This window comes from Rutidosis leptorrhynchoides, chromosome 9 (genome assembly GCF_046630445.1).
Source record: "Rutidosis leptorrhynchoides isolate AG116_Rl617_1_P2 chromosome 9, CSIRO_AGI_Rlap_v1, whole genome shotgun sequence".
Taxonomy (NCBI): domain Eukaryota; kingdom Viridiplantae; phylum Streptophyta; class Magnoliopsida; order Asterales; family Asteraceae; genus Rutidosis; species Rutidosis leptorrhynchoides.
Window position 1 is genome coordinate 51,564,696 of NC_092341.1, and position 11,133 is coordinate 51,575,828.

General features: G+C 37.1%; 1 pseudogene; it reads right to left on the minus strand.

The window, feature by feature from the left end:
- Nucleotides 1-204: 204 nt before the first annotated feature.
- Nucleotides 205-1,844, minus strand: LOC139865957 (uncharacterized; annotated as a pseudogene).
- Nucleotides 1,845-11,133: the final 9,289 nt, after the last annotated feature.

The window sequence follows — 11,133 nt, forward strand, 5'->3', positions numbered from 1 at the left end:
CTGGTCTCCGCTAGCGACTTTTACAACCTTTATCATATTCGACTGAAAAACATGTACTTGTTTTAGTTTTAGACACTTGTAAAATTATACTGAAAACTAATCATTGTAACTTAGAAAATTAGGAGCCAACATATGATGTTCAAGTGGTCATCAATTAACAACTATATATTGTCTAAAAACATGCATTATTTTTATCTCATCGTACATAATTCTAATTTTATAACATCGAGTTTCAAAAAATTTCTTTCGACGTCTCAAGCAACTTGGGAATGGGAACACATTTGACGGGTCAGGGTTTTAGCATAATTTCCTTAATATGGTAGTTTCTATTTTCAGCATCCATTAAAGGAATGATAAATCCGATTGCTTTCAAAAACGCAGCCAAAACCTTTCCACGTTGAGACCGAATACCGTTCCACAAAGGCTTAATAACCGAGTCAAAGCTTTCAACACCATACGGTGCAGCTGACTCAGCAAGTGCAGCCAATGAGAGCCGTTAAATTGGGAAGCACTGCACACCCAATCAGTATAGCAATTTGCTGAACGATCTTGATACCCGTATGTCTAACTTTCCATGATCTCCTACTTTGACAAACGGCTTTTAAAAAAGGTAAAATTGCAGGTACACCAAGTGCTGATGCAACCACACTAAAAGCTCTTGCAGTTGTAATCCTAACGTATTCATCAATGTTATCGAGATCTGGACGCATCGCAGCAATCATGGTAGCTAACCCAACAGCCTTACTGAGATTATAGATGATTTCTCGACCCTCTACACGAGCATAATAGTCTTTGTCGATCAACAAAGGTTCTATAACGATTAGAATCGTGTGCACATAAGGTCGAACGAGCTCATCTAACTTGTAAAGCACTCTGTCTATAACCTTGACCAGCAAGTGTCTTTCTTGGTCCTCCAAAGTAGGCTGCATAAGTAAAGGGAGAATACAGTTAAACAATGGCCCAGCACCAAATTCACGAGACTTGTTAGTAAACTGTTTTAAAGCTGTTTTCCTCTGTTGAGGAGTACCATTCTTAACCTTCAGTAACAATTTCATGATTTTTCGTTCTTTATATTCGTCTGGAGACAACTTATCTTCATCTTCTTCATTCAAAAGGAAACCAAAGTACTGGTAATCCTCCGGCTTCATAAACAGCATGCCACCTGGCATCTCTTTAGGAACATCAAACTGTTGACCTCTGTTTTCTTCAGGTACCGCATACAACGGTGTTCCTAAAGGAGCTGGAGTAGCAAAAAGCTTCCTCACAGGCGTTCTAATTGGAATGTAACACATCGCGTCTAATTCTTCATCTGTTAATGGTCGATTTCTGTCTTCAATATCTTTCTCCCATCTTAACAAATTATACTGATCTGGTGTCATGGCACCACGGTTTAAAGCTCCTGGGGTTGGGGTAGCAATTTCAACCCCACCAACATGGGTCCCACCACCAGGTGTGACACTTTCCATAGTATCAGGGGTCTGGTCCCACCTTGATCTCTGACGTTTCGGTGTTGGAGTAGCTTCCCAACCCATTCGAATATCCGGCGATTGATCCCATCTGTTCCTTCTCTTTTGATTAGCTTGTGAAGCTACGGACCCCGCCTTATTATCTTCTTCCTTGTTCCTTCTGTCAATCACTTTCAAAGTTTCTTCTTTATCTCTTTTCAAATCTGATTCCCTCATGACATCAGCATACGTCCTCGTTTCACGTTTCGGAGTCTTATCACCATTCGCAAAAGCATCATGTCTCTCAGGCGAGATAACTTGATTCAACCTCCTCTCCTCCTGTAATCATCCTCTCTATCAATAATCTGTTGCGACTTCTTTAACCCTAACGACTCATCATCACCACCACCACGCGGCATATCGTTTAACAATGATCTCGGAGCAGTGTAATAAGGTAGTTTACTAGCAACATCGATATCCATAACATCAACATTATCATCCTCACCAATAACAGCAATTTCTCTGTTATAATCCTGAAACAGATTGTTTCGGTTATAAATCTCAGTATCGAAAGTAATCGAATTCGAAGCTAATGTTGCTTCCATTATCTTCCTTTCTTCCCGTGTTTTCACAATCTCAGCATCAATAGAATCCATGTTTACTCTTTATCGCACTGAAAAAGCAAACTCAAAATATCAAAATCTACGATAAAACCTAATCCGTACCAAAATTAACGGCGGCAATAAAACCTAGATAATAAAACGATAAGGATATAACGTATACCGTAATCGAAAACCTAAATAATTAGACGACGAACAACAATATAAATCGGAAACGTACCTAGGGTTTGTGAACCTTAAGATCGGAGCAGTGAAAACGAGAAAATTAGAAGATAGAATTTAGGGGTTTTGATTTGTATTTATATACGGTTTTAAGTCGGTGTAAATAATGACGTGCGAATCAAGTAATCAAAATAGCGGGGAAAATTTGGTAGTTGATAGAAATTAGTTAGATGCGGGTGTTTATGGGTTCGGTTTAGTATGCTTTGTTTAATTTTTCAACTTCTAATCTAAGAGCAAAATCGAAACGGAATTAAATAGCGAATTCAAACATCAAAATTAAACTCAAACTGAATTAAATTCAAATTTGATTTTTGATTTGTTTCGAGTAAAAAAAGTCTAAATTGTATTAAAAACATTGTTCGACATACAAGTTACAATATATGCATGATTATATGATACAAACTGTTAGAGTATGGAGACATTTATACAAAACGAGAAGAAAAAAAAAATGTTTCAACACTTGCACGGATTTTGCAGATTTCGGTAAGCGTGAAACAGAGAAAAAACAGATCAAAAACAGAGCAAATTGATTGTGCGCGGTGATGGTGCGCGGCGCGCTCCCTGCGCGCACTAGAGAAGTTTTGATCAGAAGGCTTGCTCGAAGTTTGGGAGTGTGCACGGCGCGCACGTTTAAGTGTGCACGACGCGCACGATGTCTGGCAGCAAGTGGGCAACTTGCACACATGGGATCCGATCTTGATTGATTCTCCTTTCACTTTAGGTGCTTAGTGGGTTGCTTTACACCACTAATTGTGGCTGTGATCATGTCATTAATGGGTGTAAAGCATGGCTAGTTGGTTTATCTTTCATAATTACTAGCACACTTGAAGATCAAGTTGTAGTTTGGTTGGTTTCTTGTTTGCTCTATATATAGAGCTCATTCATAGTCATTGTAACACACCACTCTCAAGTATTCAGTAATATAACAATCTCTAGTTGGTCCGTGGACTAAAGCAATCACAACGATTGCATATAACCACGTTATATCTTGTGTCGTTCTTACATTTTCGCATTTATTATCTTTCGTTCATTAAGTGGGTTGAGTGATCTTGATAGTATCACTACTCGGCTAGTAATCTTGTAGAATTACTAGCGTTGTTTGGGTCCTAATATCCTAACAACTGGTATCTAGAGCACAAGGTTTCGTTAAGGGAACGATGGCGGAAGATGGGAAGTTTAGAATCGACCGATTCGATGGAAGAGACTTTGGCTTTTGGAAGATGCAAATTGAAGATTACTTGTATCAAAAGAAGCTACACCAACCCTTGTTAGAGACCAAGCCCGAAAGCATGGACGATGCGGATTGGACGCTTTTGGATCGTCAAGCTTTGGGTGCTATTCGTCTTTCACTTGCTAAGAACGTTGCATACAACGTTGTGAATGAGAAGACAACGTTTGCTTGCTTGAAAGCACTCTCTAACATGTATGAGAAACCTACAGCTGCAAATAAGGTATTTCTCATGCGTCAATTGTTTAATACTAAGATGAAGGAAGGTACGAGTGCAACGGATCATATCAATGAATTTAATAATATCGTTTCAAGACTTGAATCGGTAGAGATTAAGTTTGATGATGAACTAAAAGCACTTATCTTGCTTTCATCATTACCGGAAAGTTGGTCGGGTACGGTTACCGCGGTTAGTAGCTCTACGGGAACTACTAAGCTAGCGTTTGAAGCTATAAGGGATTTGATTCTTGGTGAAGATACTCGTAGAAGAAACTCGGGAGAATCGACATCCGGTTCTTTGTTAAGTACCGACAACCGTGGTAGAAAATTTGAACGCGGTGAGAAGAAGGGTAGGAAGAAGTCTAAGAAGAGGCATCCATCGAAAGATAGAAGTGAAGTTACTTGTTGGGGTTGCAATCAAAAAGGGCACTTTCAAAGGAATTGCAAAAATGGTTCCACGAAAGGTGTAAACTTGGCCGAAGGTGAAAGTGATGATGCACTTTTGTGTAGTGTTGAAAATTCTATGGAGTCTTGGATCTTGGATTCGGGAGCTTCGTTTCATGCTACTCATATCAAAAGCATGATGAAGAATTTTCATTCATATCGAGGCAAGGTGAGATTGGCGGACAACAAGCGACTCAACATAGACGGCATTGGAGATGTTGTTTTGAAGACTACTCTTGGTTCTAATTGGACTTTGAAGAACGTAAGGTACATTCCTAAATTGAAAAGGAAACTTATTTCGGTTGGTCAATTAGATGATGAAGGTAACGCGGTTACTTTTGAAAACCACCAATGGAAGGTGGTTAAGGGTAGTAGTATTGTGGCTCGTGGACATAAAAGGGGAACACTTTATATGGTTGAAGTGTTTGATGAAGACACGGTGGTTGCTACGGTTAATGTTGAGTCCGAATCAACTCTATGGCACCGAAGACTCGGGCATATGAGTGAGAAGGGTATGAAGATGCTTGTTTCGAGTGGGAGGATTCCGGATTTGAAGAAAGTAGAACTTGAGTTTTGCGAACCATGTGTTTATGGGAAGCAAAAGAAGGTGACTTTTGGGAAATCGAGGAATGCACCTAAGTTGGAGAAATTAGAGCTCGTTCATACGGATGTGTTTGGTCCAACCAATGTAGAATCACATGGAGGTTCTCGCTATTATGTCACCTTCATTGACGACTCCACTCGAAAGGTATGGGTTTATTTTCTTAAAGCTAAATTCGATGTATTTAATACTTTTGTGAAGTGGAAAGCTATGGTAGAAAATGAGACTAACTTGAAGGTTAAGTGCTTGAAGTCGGATAATGGAGGAGAATATGGTAGTCTTGAGTTTAAGGACCATTGTGCAAAGCTCGGTATTAGAATGTTGAAAACGGTACCGGAGACACCGCAACACAATGGGGTCGCCGAACGTATGAATCGTACGTTAAATGAAAGGGCTAAGAGTATGAGACTACATGCCGGTTTGCCTAAAATGTTTTGGGCGGATGCGGTCAATACGGCGGCTTATTTGATAAATAGGGGACCCTCAACACCGTTGGGTTTCCGAATTCCCGAGGAAGAATGGCAAGGCAAGAAGGTGAGTTATGGTCACCTTAGGATCTTTGGGTGTAATGCATATGTGAAGACCAAAGATGCGGATAAAGACAAGCTTGAAGCTAAGTCAAAGAAGTGTATTTTCATAGGCTACGGGTCGGATGAAATAGGCTATCGTTGTTGGGACAACGAAGCTAGAAAAGTAATTCGTTCGCGAGATGTTACTTTTTATGAAGATTCGGTCCATGGCAAACCGGAAACGGGGAGTCCTAAACCGAGTCAAGTTACTTTTGACGATGTTTCTATTGATGATCTTGCAGGTTCTAGTGGGAGTTTGGGAAACAATGAATTGCCGAATGACGGTGAGGTGTCGGGAAATGCTAATGATGGGGATGATTCGGAAAGCGGTGATGATTCCGAACATAGTGCGAGTTCTAGTGATGAGGAAGTTACAAATGAAACCGGTCCAACCATTTCGGTTAATCCTACACTAAGACGCTCGACTAGAGTGCTCAAACCTAATCCTAGGTATTCTCCATCAGCAAACTACTTGCTCTATACCGAGAATGGTGAACCCGAAAGTTACTTTGAGGCAAGAAAAACAAAAGAATCCATACAATGGGAACTTGCCATGAAAGAAGAGATGGGATCACTTGAGAAGAACAAGACTTGGTCACTAGTGAAGTTACCTCATGATAAAAGGGCATTGCAAAGCAAATGGGTATATAGAATCAAGAATGAGATGGATGGCAAGAAAAGGTACAAGGCTCGTTTGGTAGTCAAAGGCTTTCAACAAAAGAAAGGGGTTGACTACAAAGAGATATTTTCACCGGTAGTTAAAATGACTACTATCCGTTTGGTACTTTCTATGGTTGCATCCGAAGACTTACATCTTGAGCAACTAGATGTAAAAACTGCATTCTTACATGGTGATCTTGTTGAAGAGATCTACATGAGGCAACCCGAGGGCTTTGAGGTAAAGGGTAAAGAGAAGTGGGTTTGTAAGCTAAAGAAAAGTTTGTATGGGTTGAAGCAAGCACCTCGGCAATGGTACTTGAAGTTTGACGAGTTTATGAAGAAGATTGGTTTCTTAAGATGTGAAGCGGATCACTGTTGCTACTTGAAGAAATTCAAGTCTTCTTACATAATCTTATTGTTGTATGTTGATGACATGTTACTTGCAGGTTCAAACATGTCCGAAATTAACAAGTTGAAGGAATTACTTTCCCGAGAATTCGAGATGAAAGATCTTGGCGGTGCTAAGCAAATACTTGGCATGAGTATTGTGCGTGATCGTGTGAAGGGTACTCTATACTTGTCTCAATCCAAATATATTGAGAAAGTAATAGAGAGGTTCAACATGGAAGATTCAAAGGCTCGTTCTATGCCTTTGGGAAGCACCTTAAAGTTATCGAAAAGTCAATCACCAAAGACGGAAAGAGACAAGAAGGATATGGAAAAGGTTCCATATGCATCAGCCGTGGGTAGTATTATGTATGCCATGGTTTGTACAAGACCCGATATTGCTCAAGCAGTGGGAGTTGTAAGTCGTTATATGTCTAATCCTGGAAAAGAGCATTGGGAAGCGGTCAAATGGTTGCTTCGTTATTTGAAAGGTACTTCTAATATGGGATTGTGTTTCTCCAAAAACAATCTCATACTTAGAGGTTATGCGGATGCTAATTTGGGTGGATGTGATGATTCGGGGAAAAGCACTACGGGTTATGTTTTCACAATGGGGAAGACGGCGATTAGTTGGTTATCTCGATTGCAAAAGAGTGTTGCTTTGTCAACCACCGAAGCCGAATACATGGCTATTGCGGAAGCTTCTAAAGAGCTAGTGTGGTTGAAGAACTTCTTAGGCGAGTTGGGTAAAAGACAAGACTATTGCGTCTTGTATTGTGATAATCAAAGTGCGGTTCATCTTGGGAAGAATCCGGTGTTTCATAGTCGAACGAAACACATCAAGATAAGGTATCATTTTATTCGACAACATATAAATGATGGCACTTTATTCTTGGAGAAAATCCTTGGTACGAAGAATCCTGCCGATATGTTTACTAAGGTGGTTACAACAGAGAAATTGAGGTTTTGCATTACCTCAATTGGTCTTCTCATGAATTGATGAGAGAAGACCCCAACTAGAGATGTGAATGGTGTTACAAGTTTAACAAGTAGTATTGAAGACCTTTTATCGAAAGTCTACTCATCCGAAGTATGTGTTGAGTGTGCGTGTCCCAAATGGTATTTGGCGGTAATCGAAGGTGGTTTAATGTTCTTGGTAAATTCATTGATATGAATGGAGCTTGTTCAAAGTCTCCAAGTGGGAGATTTGTTAGAGTATGGAGACATTTATACAAAACGAGAAGAAAAAAAAATGTTTCAACACTTGCACGGATTTTGCAGATTTCGGTAAGCGTGAAACAGAGAAAAAACAGATCAAAAACAGAGCAAATTGATTGTGCGCGGTGATGGTGCGCGGCGCGCTCCCTGCGCGCACTAGAGAAGTTTTGATCAGAAGGCTTGCTCGAAGTTTGGGAGTGTGCACGGCGCGCACGTTTAAGTGTGCACGGCGCGCACGATGTCTGGCAGCAAGTGGGCAACTTGCACACATGGGATCTGATCTTAATTGATTCTCCTTTCACTTTAGGTGCTTAGTGGGTTGCTTTACACCACTAATTGTGGCTGTGATCATGTCATTAATGGGTGTAAAACATGGCTAGTTGGTTTATCTTTCATAATTACTAGCACACTTGAAGATCAAGTTGTAGTTTGGTTGGTTTCTTGTTTGCTCTATATATAGAGCTCATTCATAGTCATTGTAACACACCACTCTCAAGTATTCAGTAATATAACAATCTCTAGTTGGTCCGTGGACTAAAACAATCACAACGATTGCATATAACCACGTTATATCTTGTGTCGTTCTTACATTTTCGCATTTATTATCTTTCGTTCATTAAGTGGGTTGAGTGATCTTGATAGTATCACTACTCGGCTAGTAATCTTGTAGAATTACTAGCGTTGTTTGGATCCTAATATCCTAACACAAACTACTATGATATATATAATTATATTAGTATTACTTCATAACCATAGTCGAGTTCAAAAAACATAAAAAATTAATATATATATATATATATATATATATATATATATATATATATATATATATAGGCAGGATCAATGGGGAAGTAATCAATCGGGTGGAAGCGGAGGGAAGCAAAAAATTTTTTTTTTTTGTTTTTTTTGGAATTTTTTTCCGGCATCAAGATCACACGAAAATATGAACATTTAGAAGAGACACTTCGTGATGAATGTTATTATTTAGGCGGAAAAACGATCGACAAAAATAACATTCAAGATAATATTGTTCGTGAAGAATATGAACGTTTTTTTTCATGTTTTGTGAAGTAAAATTTAGCCCGATTTAGAGTTTAGGGTTTAGGGTTTTCGGGTTTACTCCGTAAACCCTAAACCCTAAACCCTAAACTCTAAACCGTTCGTGTAAAAAACTCATTCAAAACCCTAAAATCTAAACCCTAAACCCTAAAATCTAAACCCTAAAACCCTAAATCTAAACCCTAACTTAATTTGATGAAAATTGATGTAGAACAAGTGTAGAACAGCATGTTCTACATGCTGTTCTACATCATGTTCTACATAAAATGTAGAACAAGCTAACAATGCATCTAAAAGACGAAAAATAAAAATAGTTCGACTATGCCTATTTTTTGTTCGGCCGCGTCATTTTTTTTGCTCGAATACCTAGTTCTCAGAGTTCTCAGTCTAAAAATGGTTCTCATTTGATCCCCCTACTATATATATATATATATATATATATATATATATATATATATATATATATATATATATATATATATATTTGTACGAAATTATACATATATATATATATATGTATATTCATATCTGTACGAAATTTATATATATATATATATATATATATATATATATATACACTAAATCCTTATGTCACAATCACATCATAATTAAAAATTTTAATTTTCAAAACGAAAAACTATTCAATTTTCTTCGAATTCAAAAAATCGCATTCATATTATTAATATATTGATATACTTAAAAAAATATCATTAGTAAGTTGAATTCGGTATTTAATTCAGTTTAATCAATACCGAAAATCAATTATTGAATTCGATTTCAATTTTAATCAATCCGAAAACTAATTTTCAACTTCTAACTAGTTTCGATTCGTTTTAGTTCGGTATTCGAGTTAAACAATTTCAAACCAAATATTGAACACTCCTACTCCGCTATAACCAATTAGCATATAGATATGTAGCTCCGTGAAATGACGTTTCTAATGAATTTGTAAACATTTTATTTGTGTATAATCAATTAAACTATCTGTACTATACATTAAAAGAAAAGTCAAATTGAGATACACTTTTTTAGCAATTTTGAATCTGGACCTTTAGATAAAAAAAAATGACCTCCATTGCCCTTGCTTAATAACCATTGGATCAAACTATAAATTTATAACTATTTGCATTCTCACAAGACTTTCCATAATACCCTTGATAGAATAAAATCACGGGAGTAAAACAACTCGAATAGGGGTCATGCTATTCAGTTTCACTTACACCATGCACCCCATTTTCATGAACCCTAATCGACAACTGAAACAAAATGGTTACTCTCTTCCAGAACATACATTAATCGAGGGTTAGTACCTTTGATTTAATCCCCAGATCGTTATTTTTTCTTTATATCATCTTTGATTGAGTGGTTCGTGTGTGATTATTTTTGATTTAGGGCACCGATCAATCGATTTTTCCAATATCATCTCTGATTTGGTGCTTCGATCAATCGTTTTTTCAAATATCAACAATTAACAGTAAATTTTAATTCGAGATCTTCTGATTTAGTTCTGAATTTGTTATCGATTAAGGTGGTTTAATTCGTTTTCATTCAAAGTACCTGCAATGGTTGTTTCTCCTATTGTTTGTCATCCTGTTAATTCGGTTTCAGTTGATTACGAAATCTGTTGCTGCTGTTGTTGCTGAGGTAATTCGATTTCTTTAATTTTGCCCTATGTTCCATTGTTAATGATTATTGATTGAATGATATATCTGCTGTAATTATTTTCTGTCATCTCAAATTTGCTAAGTCGGTTTGAATTATATGTTTGTATGTCTGTTTCATCAACACATCCAGAAGCATATATATTTGAAATTGAATTAGTCTATGAATCTTTTGTTGGTAAATTAATTGTAATAGCAAAATGCAGGTAGTCTAAAGTTCAAGCGGGTGAACCTTCATGTAAATTCACCACAGGTGTCAAAATATAAATTATTTACTTTAGCTTACGTTTTCTGTCAATGTTAATGAATAGATTATAACCTACAACAATGTTAATGTTTTAGGTATTAATGGAAAACTATATAACAGGAAATGCGATGTATGTAGTTTCCAGAAATCTACTATTCAATATTTGGTCCTTAAAAAATAATCCTTTTAATTATGGAACTGATTATGTTAGTTAAGACTCATTAATATATTTTTAAAGTTAAGGAATCAATATATTATCTAAAAATAAACTGTAACAAACTTTCTAAAATTTTGACAATCAAATTAATAAACATAATTAAAACACGTATTAAAGATAATTAAAAATCAATTAACCCAGGGAATTTCGTGATTTTCTTCAACTCCGTTCATTATATATAGGCCAGTCATTCCTCATTTTTATTCATACTCTTAACCAAGAACGATCACTAGCTCTACACAATGGCTGCAAATGAAGTTTTCACCCGCTCAACGAAATCACGAAAGGCCGAGATGACTTCAAGGTCAAAGTGAAAGTTCAGTTTCATTGGAAAAA